Below are 18,328 nucleotides of genomic sequence, written 5' to 3' on the forward strand. Positions count from 1 at the left end.
TTTCGAAGAAATTCTATAGTTTATCCTAGTTTGAGTCTTTGAACTGATACCAACCATTGAAATTTCGAAGAAATTCTGTAGTTTATCCTAGTTTGAGTCTTTGAACTCATACAAACTACTGAAATTTCGATGAAATTCTATAGTTTATCCTAGTTTGAGTCTGTAAATTCATACCAACCACTGAAATTTCGAAGAAATTCTGTAGTTTATCCTAGTTTGAGTCTTTGAACTCATACAAACTACTGAAATTTCGAAGAAATTCTATAGTTTATCCTAGTTTGAGTCTTTGAACTCATACAAACTACTGAAATTTCGAAGAAATTCTATAGTTTATCCTAGTTTGAGTCTTTGAACTCATACAAACTACTGAAATTTCGAAGAAATTCTATAGTTTATCCTAGTTTGAGTCTTTGAACTCATACCAACCATTGAAATTTCGAAGAAATTCTATAGTTTATCCTAGTTTGAGTCTTTGAACCAGAGTTGCAAAATCTCACACTCACTTTACTGACAGCGCAAGATATTGAGACAACATCAAAATCAACCACCAATTCCCCTGCAGTTCATGACAAATGAACCAAACTTAATTCCATGCAACCGACACTCCGTCACGTGGAACATTTGGTTTTTGCATTATTCCCCACACTCATTCGTTCCACTGTCTCACTGAGAATTTCCGCCCGAAATTTTCATACGCATCTTCGATCAGCTGACAGTGGAAGGGAACAAAATTCCATACAAGGAAATATCATCTCACTGACACCACGTCAGACGTTTAAACGCGTGTTCGTGTGTGTTTTCCTAGTATGTTTCTAGCCCCGGTCCCATTTTTGTGCCGCTTATTGCACACACATCGATGGGCAACGGCACATTTGAGTGCTAAGTTTATGGGTGTATGACCAACGAAAATTTCACCAGGACGCAATGAAAGGTGATATTTTCGGCTTGAGCATTCACTGACATCGAGAATGAACTGATAATTCTGTTGATGGAACGAAAACTATATCAAAACAAACGAGATGGTGAGCCAGCGATCATAGGCACAGCGGCACCGCGATAGAAAGAAGTGAAGAATGTCGGTGGAGATATTTTGCACTGATAAAAATTGCTTTTCGATTTCAACATGTTCTTTCGAAATTTTGCATCCTTGCTTTGAACTCATACCAACCATTGAAATTTCAAAGAAATTCTATAGTTTATCTTAGTTTGAGTCTGTAAACGCATGCCAACCACTGAAATTTCGAAGAAATTCTATAGTTTATCCTAGTTTGAGTCTTTGAACTCATACCAACAATTGAAATTTCGAAGAAATAGTGGCGGACAAAAGGGCATCGGTTCCGCCCAAGGGTTTTTATCATCAGGGATATCAACATGCTCCGTTTACGTTCCGAACTCGACTGTCTTTTCGTTTATTCACTTCACAAAGTTTTATCAATTCTTACATTTTTGTTTCCTTATTCTAAGTTAGTAAGAGAAATGAACATAAACATAAACATAGAAGTTTGGTTTGTTTGGCGCGCGCTTGTTATGTTTCATCGAGTATACGCGCACGGTCGTAAAGTGGGTCAGTTTATTACGCTCGCGTATGGTCGTAAAGTGGGTCAGTTTATTACGCTCGCTTATGGTCGTAAAGTATGTGCTGCGCGCTGCGCTGCAATTATGCGTCAGCTTCACTATGTATGTACAACCAATGGTTTTTAATTTTCCATCAGTAACTCCTTTTATTATACAATTTTGGTTGGTGTAAATATTTACATTTGGTCTCATTGTATTTTCTTTAATCATTGAAATGTCTGCACCTGTGTCAACAATTAATGTGACAGGTTTCTCGCACATTTCTAGCCTTACTGTGACAAAGTTTGAGTAATTTACATTACAATTATATACATTCAACGTTCGATCAGGTGTTGACTTTGCTGCACTTGTCCATGATTCGGTTGTTGTGGTTCCCCTCTGTTGTTGTTTTGCGAGGCACAACTGGCATGGGGAGCAGCCAGTGGCTCTTCGTGGTTTTCCGCTGTATAAACATTTCTCGGTCCACGATTGGCATTGAAATTTTGGTAGTTTACATTTCTGTTATTGTTTTGGTTGTAGCGGTCGCTACGTTGACCGTACCCATCATATTGCTGATTTTGATTTCTTCGGTAGTCGGGGCGATCGAATTGGTATCGCCGCGGTCCGTTAAAATTATTATTATGCTGATTAGCACTTCTGTTACTGAAACGATTATTGGGTTGACGATTATCTAATCTATTATTACCGTTTCTGCTTCTCCATTGTTCGTCAATTCTTGGTTACCTAGTTTGATTATTTTTCCGAGCCCGCGTAAGGAGCACGCTTGGCTCTTTTACGGAATCAACTTCCAATACCTTAATAATAGCATCAGGTAGCTGGTTGAATGTACCAGCTCTCAATATAAGTGCTGTTTGGCTGTTTTTCAGACCTGAAGCTATATATTTTACGGCTTCTTTGGTTGTAAGTTATAGCTACCTCATTCAGTATTTTCTTAGATATATAATAATAAAGACGGTTAATACATTTAGAAATTAACCTTTATTCTTTATGTTGAAAGAACGTGTCTTCCTTCCAGTGAGTCTAAAACTAAACTGAATCCTAAACGTGAAGCTGGAAGAATGATCTGCGGCGCGGGTGGTCTTCTCTCCTTTTCTCTATGTTCGACGATCCGTTGGTCCTTCGTAAACATCTGTTGTTTATTTACGTCTGCATCGTTATCGTCGTTGTATGCTTATGCTGCGCGTCTGTGGTTCTATGGTGGTGTGTTTGGGTACAGTTATAACTGTATATGCTGCTTCCAGTTGGGATGCAAGCATTTCTATTTCTGTAGTAAATGCTACTACGTCGGTTTTTTGTTTACACGACGCTAATTTTGCTAAAATTGTCTCCGGTGGCGTCGGAGTAACGATTTGTTTAAGCTTTGTTTTCATTATTTCAACGGTCTCAGGTTTTTGAGCGAACGCATTTCTCGCTCTTCCCGTGAATTTTGTTACGTTGATAACAGTAGCTCTATTGGCATCTGTTATCAATGTTTCAATTACGTCGAGAGCGTCTTGGACACTCTCTTGTTTGTCGGCAGATCCATCATATGATGGCATCAATGCACTGACTGTTTTTATAATTTCTATCGTATTCGCCATTATTGTATTAATGTATTCGACCTCTTCTATTATATTTAGTTCAACCTTTTTGGGTGTAATTACCTCCTCGGTTATGTTTAATGCGACTTCTTCCGGTATATTTTTCTTGTTTAATCGCTGCAGTAGAATTGCTAGTTTTGCGATGGTTTTGAATTTAAACTTTGTCTCTACAGTATTTGCTAATAATTGATTCAAATAATAATAATTGAAACTGGCTATTTCTTTAGCCTTCTTGTTTATATGCAAAAATGTAGTAGTGGAGATATCATCTTCCAATACTGCAAGTATATTAGTTATGCGGTTATGTGCCGCTTTTGTTTCTCTAATTTTTTTCTGTATAGTTGATCGATTGTATATTCGATCTTTCGGCTTTTTCCTTAAGTTCGCGTTGATTCCTTCAAGTAAGTCAAGTTGATTTCGTAGTTCATCCATTCATTTTCTTTTCATTAATAATAACAACTTGTTTGTATCATGTTTTGTGTTTTATTTTGTATAGAGAGAAAAAAAAAATTGTGTTGGTACATGGTTTTTTACACATTTTTACACATTTTGTATCGCCGCTATTGAGCGTGCCGCTCGTAGCGCTTCGTTTTTAGCACATGCCCTGTATGCCTTATATAACTTGGCGATTGCCAATATTACTACTACCGCTAGAATTATACAGTTATTTTATTTCTCTAATGTTTTTGAGAAATCATCCTTTTTTAATGGGGCAAAAGGCCCTGTGCCTTTTCCCTGTTCTACATCTTTTAATAATTTTAAAAATGTATCCCATTCATCTGGGTTATCCATCTCTAATTTTTTTTTTGCAAATGAGGAAAGAGAAGAAAAAAAATTTTTTATTTCTGTTAAATGTAACAATTCCTATTTAAAAGGAATGTTCTGTTTTAAATTATTAATATTAAATTGCGGTATTATCTTCTTGTCGGGGTAACATACAAAGTAATAATAAAAAATTGTGTTATTAAATTTTCTCACTGTGATGTTCCTCTCGGCTTGCCATAGGTGTGGTGGACTGGCCAGTTTTCAGTTTCCGTTTCTTCCTGTATCGCTTCCCGTATCTGCTTTCTGTACAGCTTCCATTGTCACCGATTAATCGCCTTTTCCGATCGATTATATTTACTGATTGATTACATGCTATGTTGGAGAGCGGGTTACACTTAGCGATGCTGTGGTTAGGTAATCGCTAAATCGAACACATCATCACTGCACGTTGCATCCACACAAGACTGACGCTGTGTTGTTTTTTAATTACAAAAAGTCACAGAAGGTTGTGTCCGTGACACGACCGCATAGTTGACGTAGGATTACGTTAGGCTATCTGTCGCATGCTGATTTTGGATGTTTGAATAAGTATATTGTTAAACTCTTTGATAATGATCTGATGGCCCTGAAAAGGGCCGTTTGATTTGGTTGTTGGGTATTTTTTGTTCATTTCACCAGTGTTACAATCGAGCTTTCGGTATCAGTGATAGAAAGTTGTTTCAGCTCCGATGCACGTTTACGAGATTGGCGCTCATATTGCGTATATTCCGACATATTTACTCGCGTAAAACTTTATGGAGCAACAAAAATAACAATTCACTTCTGTTGTTTTTTTGGCAGCGGTAGCTTTTTCGGAGCCGCAGTTTTTTTTTGGTGGTTTTCGTTGACACCATCACGTCGAGCTAAACAGCGAATAGGGAATTTGATACACTGGATATTGTCATGTAGAACCTTGCGATACGCTTCGATCCTCCTTTGCCTTCCTTGCCGCATGAAGTCATGTTGGTTGATGTTGATCTGATGTGACCACACATAAAACACTAAAAACATATAACCTATCTGAGCGTCGAACAAAATGAGAAATCTGACTGAGCAGCAGCATCAGCAGAAAGAGAGAACATGCCTGAAACTTTCTGCTCATGATGTTTGCTGTTGCCATCAGTACTGGACCGATGCGGGACACAGCTCGATTGTTGATGTTAGGCCTCGATGTTTACCGCCGCTGCTGCTTCTACTGCCACTTAAGTTCGATATGAGACACAGCTCAATTGTTGGCCGCTCAGATACGATGCTCGTCTTGAAGTTCACTGCTGCACTTTCACGATTCCAAGAAGCGTGTGCTCGCACTTCTGATGGAGAGAGCGTGCCCGAAATGCTCCGCTCGCGATGCTTGCTGCTGCCACTAGTAGAGTAGTAGTAGTTTGTCGCTGCTTATACTGCCATAGAAGCTTGATGTGAGGCACACCTAGCCTATTGACCACACAGCTTCGATGCTCGTCTATATATTAGCCGCGTCCACCGCTGCTGCTCTCCACTGTTGTCCGTTCCACGTCCGTTGTAAAAATGAATAAAATCCACGAACGCTCCATCCTTTTATATCATTTGGTATGTGTGAAGTAGGCGCCTCCTCCTCGATTGTCATGCAGCTTGCCGGTGAACGAACGAATCGGGCGCGAAAAAGAAATGACGTCAATTTCGATCAATCAGGCATAGGTATCTTCTGTTTGGATAGTGGTTGAGATTTTTTAATTGTTCGATTGTTAGTTACATGATATATATTATTTTATTCAATGTGAAAAATTATTATGGAGTGTTAAAATGTCACTTGTAATTCACCATTTCTTCTTCGCAAATTTTTTCCGCTTTTTCTAGAATCTCACTTTTCGCTTTTTCTTTCAAATTTGTTTGATTGTTCCATGTAGAAGTTGAATCTTTATTCCAATACACTTATATACCATTCCAATTACACTTATATATTTTTTTTACTTCTGACACCAAATTTGTAAGGGAATTTCTCTGCTGAAGAACTACTCTCGTTTACATCACTTTTACAACTGATCGGTCCTTTTATTTCCTCCTTTCCTTGTTAGTTTACATTCAGCTATTTCGTTTTGCTGCCTACTCGTTCTTTATGTTATCTACTTGCTAGGATGCTGATCGTAAAACCCTCATCATGTTTATGGATTTGCCACCCGCGTGGCTGTATCCCAAATAAACATGACGAGGCGATAACGATCGTCTGTCTGATATGATGCCATAAGACGAACCGATCATAAAACATGTCTCACCATGTGCACTGATTTACCTCCCATGAGGCTAAATCCTAAATAAACACGTCGAGACGATAATGATCGTTCGTACCACAACAAGTCTTTGAACTCATACCAACCACTGAAATTTCGAAGAAATTATATATAACTCATATATATATATGCATACATATGTCATTCGCCTCCCTTACCGCATCCAGTCAGGTTGGTTGATGGAAAGTATGTTTCTGACGTGATAAGTTTCCTGTTAGTTGCACATGATCAAAGAAAATGTAAAAGTAAACAGTATTTTTGATCGTAGTTTTATATCATTTTTATGATAAGTGGAAAACAATAAATTAAACTCTTTCGTTTCAAAGCAATATCGAAAGTCCTGAGAAGAACTGGAATGGTTAAATGGGTTGCGTGCTAATGTAATGAGGTTTCAGTCGGATGTAGTAGTTGTTAACTTTTTGGCAGCGGTAGTTTTTTCGGAGTCGCTGCTGCTTTCCTTGGCTTTGGCATCTTCGGTTTCTGTGCGACGGATTGCAAGGGTTTCGTTGACACCATCACGGTGAGCTAAACAACGGATAGCGGGTTTGATACACTGGATGTTGCCATGTGGAACCTTGCGATACACTATTCCTTAACCGGGTCCTTTGTCTCCTTTACCTCCATAACCGCATCCAATTGTATTGGTTGATGTGAACAGGAGTACCAGCAATGCACACTAGAAATACATATGTTTATCGATCTGAGCGTCCAATGAATGAGAATGAGAAATCTGACTGAGTAGCAGCAGCAGCAGTAGAGAAAGAGAGCATGCCTGAAACTCTCTACTCATGATGTTTGTTGTTGCCAACAGTAGTGGACCGATGCGAGACACAGCTCGGTTGTTGAGGTTCAGCCTTGATATTTACCGCTGCTGCTGCAGCTACTGCCACTTATGTGAGACACAGCTCAATTGTTGGCCGCTCAGATTCGATGCTGCACTTTCACGATGCCAAGAAACGTTCTCGCACTTCTGACGAAGAAAGCGTGCCTGGAACGATCCGCTCGTGATGCTTGCTGCTGCCACTAGTAGTAGACCGGTTTCAACAACCGTTGCTACTGTTTGCCGCTACTTATGCTGCCATAGAAGCTCGATGTGAGACACAGCTCGCATTTTGACCGCTCAACTTCTATGCTCGCCTATATATTAGCCGCTTTCACTGTTGCTGCTCTCCACTTGTTGTTGTCCGTTCCACGTCCGTTGTAAGAATGAATGAGACCCACGAATGCTCCTTGCTTTTATATCATTTGGTATGTGTGATGTAGGCGCCTCCTACTCGATTGCCATGCAGTTTGCCGGTGAGAGAACGAATCGGGCGCGAAAAAGAAATGACGTCAATTTCGACCAATCAGGACTGGGTATCTCTGTTTGGATAGGGGTTGAATTTTTTCAATTGTTCGATAGTTAGTTATATGATATATACTATTTTATTCAATGTGAAAAATTGTTATGGAGTGCCGTAATCGTTTGATGCAAAAATCTCATCAATCCATCATGAAATGAATGAGTAACAAGCGTTTGAAATTGGACATTTTTCACGATGCGATCGATTTTCATTTTTCAATTTGTACCCCAATATGTTCCCGAAAGACGTAATCCTACGTCTAAAATCGCAACGTGAATCACATTCGAGAAAAAAAAAACTTAACTCATCCACATATTTGCGTGGTAAATTTCATACATTTGCCAACATGGGCCACAAAAAGTAACTCTTGATTTGCACTAAACCTCTCGCTTTTTCTTCTTCATTTATCGGCTCCATCGATTATGTTTGCACCGAAAAAATGGGCATAACTTGTTAATACTTTCACCGTTTTCTGTATCTATTTTCAACGTTTCACATTCGCACGGCACAGATAGAAAATGTTCATTTGATTGACGAACTTTGTCGCGGTCGCCAAGTGGCGGACAAAAGGGCATCGGTTCCGCCCAAGGGTTTTGTCATCAGGGATATCAACATGCTCCGTTTACGTTCCGAACTCGACTGTCTTTTTGTTTATTCAATTCACAAAGTTTTATCAATTCTTACATTTTTGTTTCCTTATTCTAAGTTAGTAAGAGAAATGAACATAAACATAAACATAAGTTTGGTTTGTTTGGCGCGCGCTTGTTATGTTTCATCGAGTATACGCGCACGGTCGTAAAGTGGGTCAGTTTATTACGCTCGCGTATGGTCGTAAAGTGGGTCAGTTCGTAAGTCAGTCGTAAAGTATGTGCTGCGCGCTACGCTGCAATTATGCGTCAGCTTTACTATGATGATTGAAAAATAATCAACATGACTCACAGTCATTGTTCCGCCTTAATCAGTATGTCGATTGAAACAGAATAATGTTAGTAAGCACATGTCTAGGAAATGAACTGATTTCGTTGTATATTGTTTAAGATTCGTTCCAAAATTATATGGGTGTAAAAGTCCAACAAAGTTATAAAGTCATAAATGATAGTCGGATGATTCATGCGTATGCTACAGGGGGTTGCAATGTTCTCACTAGTATGCAATGCGTCTAAAATGCATATAAAAGAACTAAGTGACGCAGTTGTTCCGTTAAAAATTTGCACATAATCCAAATTTAATATTTCAGACATTCTAACGTTTTTAATATCCGTTTTCACTAATGCCTTATGTGACTGATTTGAGCTATTCAATTGCTCAAAGTGCAGAATTTTTGAAGGAACGATTTTTTTGAATTTATTTAACGGGGTTAAATTAAAATTCATCCGTTACAAATATAAGTTCAACGTCTAGAGACAATGGTAAAATAGAAAAATAAAAATAAAAGTTTTTACTCACGATCTTGTTTTAATATTACCAATTTGCGAGGATTACTCTCGCATTGACCTCTCGCTGCGCCGATGTTCCGTCCAATTGCTGCTTCTTACGTTGAACTGAATTTAACAAAAATGTCACTGTTTATTGATTAAAATGTCACTTGTAATTCACCATTTCTTCTTCGCAAATTTTTTCCGCTTTTTCTAGAATCTCACTTTTCGCTTTTTCTTTCAAATTTGTTTGATTGTTCCATGCAGAAGTTGAATCTTCATTCCAATACACTTATATACCATTCCAATTACACTTATATTTTTTTTTTACTTCTGACACCAAATTTGTAAGGGAATTTCTCTTCTGAGGAACTACTCTCGTTTACATCACTTTTACAACTGATCGGTCCTTTTATTTCCTCCTTTCCTTGTTAGTTTACATTCAGCTATTTCGTTTTGCTGCCTTCTCGTTCTTTATGTTATCTACTTGCTAGGATGCTGATCGTAAAACCCTCGTCATGTTTATGGATTTGCCACCCGTGTGGCTGTATCCCAAATAAACATGACGAGGCGATAACGATCGTCTGTCTGATATGATGCCATGAGACGAACCGATCATAAAACATGTCTCACCATGTGCACTGATTTACCTCCCATGAGGCTAAATCCTAAATAAACACGTCGAGACGATAATGATCGTTCGTACCACAACAAGTCTTTGAACTCATACCAACCACTGAAATTTCGAAGAAATTCTATAGTTTATCCTAGTTTGAGTCATTGAACTCATACCAACCACTGAAATTTCGAAGAAATTCTATAGTTTATCCTAGTTTGAGTCATTGAACTCATACCAACCACTGAAATTTCGAAGAAATTCTATAGTTTATCCTAGTTTGAGTCTTTAAACTCATACCAACCACTGAAATTTCGAAGAAATTCTATAGTTTATCCTAGTTTGAGTCTTTGAACTCATACCAACCACTGAAATTTCGAAGAAATTCTATAGTTTATCCTAGTTTGAGTCCGTAAACTCATACCAACCACTGAAATTTCGAAGAAATTCTATAGTTTATCCTAGTTTGAGTCTTTGAACTCATACCAATCGCTGAGAGTTCGAAGAAATTCTATAGTTTATTCTAGTTTCATTCTTTGAACTCATACTAAAACATGTCGGGGGGAGTATGTCACCAAATAATGAAAACCGAACTATTATTCACGTTCAGTGCGATCATGAAGACTCACATCTGAAGACTGACTGTAATTAACTGTTTATTTTTCTCCGGTTTAGCCTTAAGTACTAGAGTACAAAGTACAAAGTGTGTCTTAAACTCTATACAAAATATTGGATGTTTTATTACTGTGCGGAACATTGCACAGGAAACTGGTGAAAGTAAAAGGAAAGACATAGAACGAGGACAGAAAAATGTTCTTGTGCTTGCAATCGGGTTTCCGCCTTGCACGAGTTAACTTTTCCGACCGGGTTTTGGGTTTTTAAAAAATAAATCTAACTACACTCGTCGACACCTGACACTGACTTCAGACTAACTTTATTGATTAAATTAATGTTACAGCTCCCCCCAATAATTCTGCATGCACAGCAGCTCGTGGCGACGCTCAGCAAGTTCATCGATCGCAATCGATATCGTTGAGAATGTGATATAAAAAATATGATGATCGCGGCTGTTGCCGTGTTGACGAATTCTGCTGACTCTGATGGCACCGTCGTTGGACTTTGACCAAGTCTGGCTAACAGCGTCGTTAACTCACGCACAAGCATGTCTCAAGTGGGTCATTGAAATTAAACATCTGACGCTTGCGTCGTGTGACAAATTGTACACATGACGGTTCAAGTATCATGTTTACTTCTTTGGTGGGTTCTGCGATCATATATTGTTTAGTGGGTGACAAACAATTTATGACCTGTGGTTAACGAGGGTTTGGGATCTGGGATAATTGCATTTAACTAATTGTGAAATGATAGGAAACATTTGTAATTAAGAGTGTTGAAGAAATTCTATACATTCTGTCCAACTTCTGTAAGACCAGGTGATGATCTTGCTGATTTGTGTCATTGTAAACCAACAATTCTTCAATTTATATTCTAGGGTGTAGGTATTGGTGACTTCCATACACTTCATGATTTTCATATGTGTGTGTGTGCAAGCGTTGAGCGTAAACGAATATTTTTGTATTTTTCAAGTGTCAAGTTTCTATAAGACCAGTTACATTTTCCGTTGTTTTAGTTGTTTAGATCCATAAATCTGGAAAAAGCCAAAGGGAAAAGTGCTCACGGAGAGAGAAGAAGACAAATCGATGCATTTCGCCATGAAAATGTTGGTATCAGAGAAATTGTAAGAAGGAGAGAGCTCCACGTAAATCGAAGCTCTCGGACTGGGATTAGCGGGAAATAGCTGAAACAGCTTCGAATTCCTTAAAATCGCTTATGTAAATAAAGCAATATTTCAATTTAAATGTTACTCGGGTGACAATTCGTCAAGTTTTGGTAAAAAATCCTCACATAAAGAGGACTTTAAAGGTTAAAGCTCCTCATCTTACACCATCTCACATCGGAAGACGTCTGAGTTTTGCCAAAGCTCACATGAACCGACGGTGGGGCATGGTATGTTGTGACAAAGAATGTTTCCAAAAAATATATTTTGCTATATACCATAACGGAAAGTTCTTCAATGTATAGATTATTTCCACTGACGAAAAAAGTTCAATTATTGACATGTAAATCAGCCGTAATCTGATTTATATTAAACGAGGGTTTCGTGATATATAGAAATGATTCACTTGAAGTACAACTGCCGAAAAAAGGGACGAGTTGTGCACTCGTTGTGTTTTCTTCACGCATTTCGCTGGCTCAGATTTTAGGTAGTTCGCCTGCTGGTAGGTACACCCGAGTAACATGATGTACCAAACGAATCCACAACGCTGCGATTAAAATATTTTTCAATGCATATATAAACAAGAGATCTACACTAAATATATTTTGTTTTATGAAATTCTAGGATGTTTAATAGAAAATAATCTTACTTTATTATGGAACAGTTCATTCATCACTTACACATATACACATTACACATTTTCATGAGAAGAAACAAAGAAGGAACGCACGGAAACATCTAGGAATTAAAAATAACACTAAGAACTGCGCGTTGAAAAATTCTACGTCAAAAATGACTATGGTAACACCCTCGCGATAAACAAGAGTTTAACACACTCATGGGCTTTGAAGAATATGTGCGATGACCCGAAGAATAGTTCATTAAAATATATTTTCATTGATGAGTAATATGCTCCACAATCCAACGAAACCAGGAAAAGGTTATATAAAATTAATATGAAGATGAAGATGAAAAATAATAACTGAATAAACTATGGATGCTTCGAAAAAGCATAGGCTTGTGCTATACCAAACAATTATATCTGTAAATATCACATATTTATAATGTTTTGTTTTAAGTGTAAAAGCAAAAGCTTCAATAAATAATAAAGCTAATGTCTGAGTGTTGATTTATTGAAGAAGTCCTTTAGTTATCTTTTTGATATAGTCTCCAAATTACCACCACAATCCAAAATTTCAAAAGGAAATAAAGTCTTCGAAACGTACTTCTCGTTGATTATTTTTCTCATAGATAACGAAAGAAACTTTACCATATATGGCTTCCGCCCATACATATTATGAGCCCTATTATATCAATCGAATCGAGTTTTCGATACAATCACTATCACTATCACACCGTGTAAAATCTGGAATTATAGAAATCGAGGAAAACAGCACAATTCGTTACTCTTGCTCGAATGTCAGCGTTGGGGATGAAGTACTTCGAAACAAGTTTGAAATGTTTCACAAAGCACTATAGAAAGATGTCAAATCTATTTTTGAAACATGCTATGAAAATGTATATGCTTTGGAGAAAATTGACATTCCCTCAACGAATAAAGAAAAAAAAATGTAAGGGGTAGTATCTAGGATATGACCGCATATTTTCGACGTAGAACTACGCAATTATATTATGCAATCCACTTGTTTACCACTTCGAATATTATTTTAGAATGCATCGAAATTTTTGAATAGATTATGTTCTTCGTTACAAATAAATTTGTTGAACGTTCTCTTACTTTTGATATGATGCCTAGGACTACCAAAATATGTGAACGGAAGAGTTGTCAAGCGATCATTGTATTTTACATTTCCCTCTGAAATTATTGCACATCTCATTCTCGAACCGCGAAAGTTCATTCACCTCTAGTATCTTAAATGACGATTTTCTCAGGCTTCTTAGTTTAAAAGTACGTTTTAGGGAAACATCCGGTCTGTACAACGACAAGCGAGTACAAAGGTACTCAACACCAAAAAATACTCCCAAAAATAATACCCAAAAAATAATAATTTTGACAAAGCGGATTTCCTCAGGCACATTGATTTTGAAGTCCGTGTTAGAGAAACACAGCTCGGTGGAAACGAATAATACCCCCGACTTGCATGTATATTTGCAAAGCGGATTTCCACAGGTAGGTACATCGATTTTGAAGTCTGTGTTGGGGATACCGTAAATCAATCAACTCTCGGCAGTTAGGGCGTTTAGATAACGCTTGACATTTTACAGTTATTCAAATGTTCATCTAATGAAAAATAACATTTTATTAATTATGATAGACGCGTAGAAATATTTCCTATCAATTGATGCAAACATCTTTCCGATCTGTCAAGCAATGTTCGAGTTAAAAGCATTCGAATACGGGTAGGGTTAGCACACAAATCGACCAAACAAATGTATGGGAAAAAAGGAAGTTCTTCCAATTTTCATGAATTTAAACCGTTTAGAGATTAGCGAATTGTAATGTATAGCATATCAAACAAATCCTAGAGAATTTCCGATTCGATTGGTATGCAAATCATGAGAATTCGTTCACAGTAAAAATAGTTATTAACGTCAACTTTATTTCATAAAAATACGACCCGTTTTCTGATTTGGCACCCTTCCTGAAAGACGTAGTTCTGCTTCAACAAGAAAACGACAGCATGCAACAATTTGCTTTACAAAAAACATTATTACTAGAAAATGATTTTTTAATGTATTTTCATAACTGCAATCTATGCACGAATTTCCTGTTTTTCAACAAAACAATTTTTGTAATGCATATAATGCAACATGTAGGGGAGCCGCGGGTAAGACGGACAGTGGGGGTATGATGGATAGGGGGTTGATTTGTTGATTTGATTATGAATTGATTATGAATTTCAAATTTATGTTGATGGGATCCCCTTCTACATGCTATTCTAGAATATTTAAACCATCTTAAAGGGTGTGTCACATCAAATTGCATTACGGAAAAAACGCAAATTTAATTTTTAGGAATTATATCTTCAGCTTTCGCTTATAATCAGATAAGAGTGTATAGATCACGTTAGCCATGCTTCACTGTGAATTTTTCGTAAATTTGGAAAAATGTCGTCGAACGAAAAAGAGCGTCGTGAATTAATCCTGTGCACTCATTTCGAAAATCCCGAGTTGTCACATCGGGACATCGGTAAGATGCTGGGAATCGTCCAATCCACGGTCAGCAGAGTACTAAAACGATACTTCGAGAACCTAACCATCGACCGGAAGGTGAAGAACGGCAAAAATGGATGCTCCGTCAGTGAAAAAGATCACAAGCGCGTAGTTAAGCAGTTTAGACGTGATCCGAGAAGTTCGGTCCGGGATGTCGCCAATAAGCTGAATTTGTCAAGTTCATTCGTCCAGCGGACCAAGCAGCGGGAGGGCCTGCGTACATACAAGGTTCAGAAGGCTCCTAACCGCGACGAAAGGCAAAACATGGTGGGGAAGACGCGAGCCCGGAAGCTGTACACCGAAATGCTGACGAAGCCGCATTGCCTGGTAATGGACGACGAAACCTACGTCAAAGCGGACTTTCGTCAGCTGCCGGGCCTGTTGTTCTTCTCCGCAGAGGACAAATTCAGCGTTCCGGAGGAGATTCGCAAGCAGAAACTATCCAAGTTTGCCAAAAAGTACATGATGTGGCAAGCGATCTGCTCTTGCAGAAAGCGGAGCGCCCCCTTCGTGATGACCGGCACGGTAAACGGGCAGGTTTACCTTAAGGAGTGCCTACAGAAGCGCTTACTACCACTATTGCAGCAGCACGAGGGCCCGACCATCTTCTGGCCGGATCTCGCTTCGTGCCACTATTCAAAGGACGTGTTGGAGTGGTACGAAGCCAACGGGGTCACCTTCGTGCCAAAGGAAATGAACCCGCCCAACGCGCCGGACCTTCGCCCAATAGAGAAATATTGGGCGATTATGAAGCAGGTCCTCCTGAAGAACCCAAAAGTTGTCAAATCGGAGGCGGACTTCAAGAGAAAATGGATTTCTGTTCAAAAAAAAAAACTACAACCTGACGTTGTACAGAACCTTATGGACGGGGTAAAGAGGAAGGTGCGAGCATACGGGCTTGGGCTCGAAGTATGAATAAAAAGAAAATGCCAAAAGTTGTTTAATAGTTTTTATTTTAATGTCTAAAATTTTCAAAAGGATCGGTCTACTGGGCGAATTTCTACAGCGTTTATTCCGTGATGCAATTTGATGTGACACACCCTTTATGAGAACGAACACTGATCAAAAGTGAAATAGGGAAACAAAAACCAAAAATCAAACATGATTCCGATATTAAACATTTTGAGTGATCTAATTACAAAATTGAATGGTTATATTTCAGTTTGTGAGTTGACAGAGAAGCGGTATTAGGTATGTATGGAAAAGTAAATTCTTTCGCAAGTGGTAAATTTAAATTATTGAAATAATTGCACTGGTGGGGTTGAAATGGACAGTCACATTCTGATCACATCCAATGCATGATGGAACTACGTCTAACCGGAAGATATAGGGGGTGAAATGAAAATCTAGGCACTGAACAAGTAGGAAAAAATGCAAGATTTGGAACGCTTATAACTCGAGCATTTCTCAATAGATCGCAAAGGTTTTTGCATCAATTGATAGGAAATATATCTACGCATCTATCATAACGAATAACATTTCATTTTTCTTGAGATAAATAATTGAATAATTGTGAAATATCAAGCATTGTCCAAATGCACTATGTGCCCATTTTTGATTGGTCCATTTTGTGCTCCTCAAATCGTACCGACCAAAACGGGCAACCAGAGCAGCAGCGAAATACAATGAAGCACGATTGGAAAGGAAAAAGAAAAAATATGAACGAAACATTGGTCGCAGTCTCACACATGCGTAATTCTCGAGCCAGCCAGTCAGCTTAAAAATCCCCGCTCCGCTGCCGTAACGATCATTCTTTGTGTGGAGACCGACTGGACAACATCGTTGCTGGACGAGCTGGACGGCGAGGGATCGAGTGCCTTTCTCAAGGCAAGAGTGTGGAGGTGGTAGCGCTGGAGTAGAGAAGAGTAGAGTTTTCAAAGGGCCTTTCTCAAGGCTAGAGACGAATGAACTGAAAAAGTTTAAAGTCTCTATAATACAATACCTTCCTTCCTTCCGTAACGATCATTCTTATCGAAACCGTACACCACATCGTTTCGCATCACATCAGATCAACAAACCAACACAAGCAGCCATGGTTGGACATGGCAAAGGAGGAAAAGTGAAGGGAAAGGCAAAATCCCGCTCGAACCGTGTTGGTCTCCAGTTCCCCGTATGTGTATCCGCCAATTGCTCCGCAAGGGTAGCTAGGCCGAGCGCGTTAGTACCAGTGCACCAGTCCACCTAGCCGGCGATATATAGTTTCGGCCGCTGAAGTTATCGAGTTAGCTGGCAAAGCTGCTCGCGACGATAAGACAACCCGCATTCAGAACAGACCACAATCGGTTCCGTGGTCACCAAGACAACAACAGGCAGTTGCAGCTTTATACAAACTGCTTTGGTGGCAAATCCAGAACAAGGCGGCATCGATGGCGTTCGAAATGGTTTTTTTTCAAAACCACGAGTACTAAGTTTTCTAAATTGGAACCATTCCATAAAACACGGCGCTTATCAGGGCCATTAAACCTTTCAAAAAAGAGTTTACGAAATACAGTTCAATGCATTCTAAAATATTATCCAAAATAATAATAAAACACAAATTGATTTTTTCATAATTTGTTTGCCAAGATATGATGAGTATTAGAATTTGGCAGTTGTGCTGAGCTCATTGATGGTTGGGGACTTTCTCGATTATTCAATTTTCACAAATTAAATTGCTTCCAGATTGAAAGTACAGTAATTTACATTTAGCTCGACATTTAGCTAATCTGACGGACCTGTAATGCGACATATTTAGTTGGACATTTTTGAAAACATAGAGTTCGGGGTCCAAATTATGACCCCACATTGAAAGTCGACACTGTACCACTGTCATCGCAAATGTTCAATTACAGGTTAAAATCGCCTCCAATGCCACACTGAGCGGTGCTTCGGCATGTCGCGTTAAATGTAATTTACTGTACAACATGTCACAAGCTGGATGGGAAGAAATTTTCCAACTGTGAAAGCTGTGGCGAGTGGCAAACGCAATCGCTAAACAGAAAGTTTTAGCCGAACAAGATGGGGATATCGAGTGATAACAAAACAATAAACTCTTTAGATTGAAGATAATTTTGTGATCCTGAAAAGGACCCTTTTTAGCCTGCATGTGAATCCAACGAGCGAACAAATCGTAATGAATGTATTTTTTTGCCATCGCTGCCTTTTAACGCTCATTCGTTTGTCTCGTTGGACTCGCCCCTTTGGCTGAGTCTGCCGATTTGTCTCTATCCTGTGAGCGTGTACCGCTAAAGTACAAAACGCGCGGATCCGCTGCAAAATATATCATTCTCTTTCAAACCGTAAATCAGTGTGGTTGTATGGCATCGTTTCACATCACATCGCATCAACGGATTGGTTCCGGAGCACCAGTATACTTAATAGCGGTTATAGAATTTCGGCCGGCGGAGTGCTCGAGTTGGCTTGCAATGCTGCTCACGACAATAAGAAAACCCGCCTACAGAACAGAGCACATTTGGTTCGGTGGCAACAACTAGTTTCAGCGAGTGGCAAACGCAATCGCTAAACGGCAGCAGGTAGAAAAAGGAAAAAGTTTGTTTATACAGACTGCTTTGGTGGCAAAACCAGCCACCGTAAAACACGGCGCTTTTCAGGGCCATTAAACCTTTTAAAGAGGAGTTATTAAAAGTTATTCACAATACCAATGCATTCTAAAGTGACATAATATGATATATGATATGAACTGATTTATTTTGTTTATGCTTGTTTTTGAACTTATTGGTGGTTGGGGTCTTTTAAGTTGATCATTCAGTTTTCACAAACCCATGCATGGTTCCCGAATTG

This window comes from Toxorhynchites rutilus, chromosome 3 (genome assembly GCF_029784135.1).
Source record: "Toxorhynchites rutilus septentrionalis strain SRP chromosome 3, ASM2978413v1, whole genome shotgun sequence".
Taxonomy (NCBI): Eukaryota; Metazoa; Arthropoda; class Insecta; order Diptera; family Culicidae; genus Toxorhynchites; species Toxorhynchites rutilus.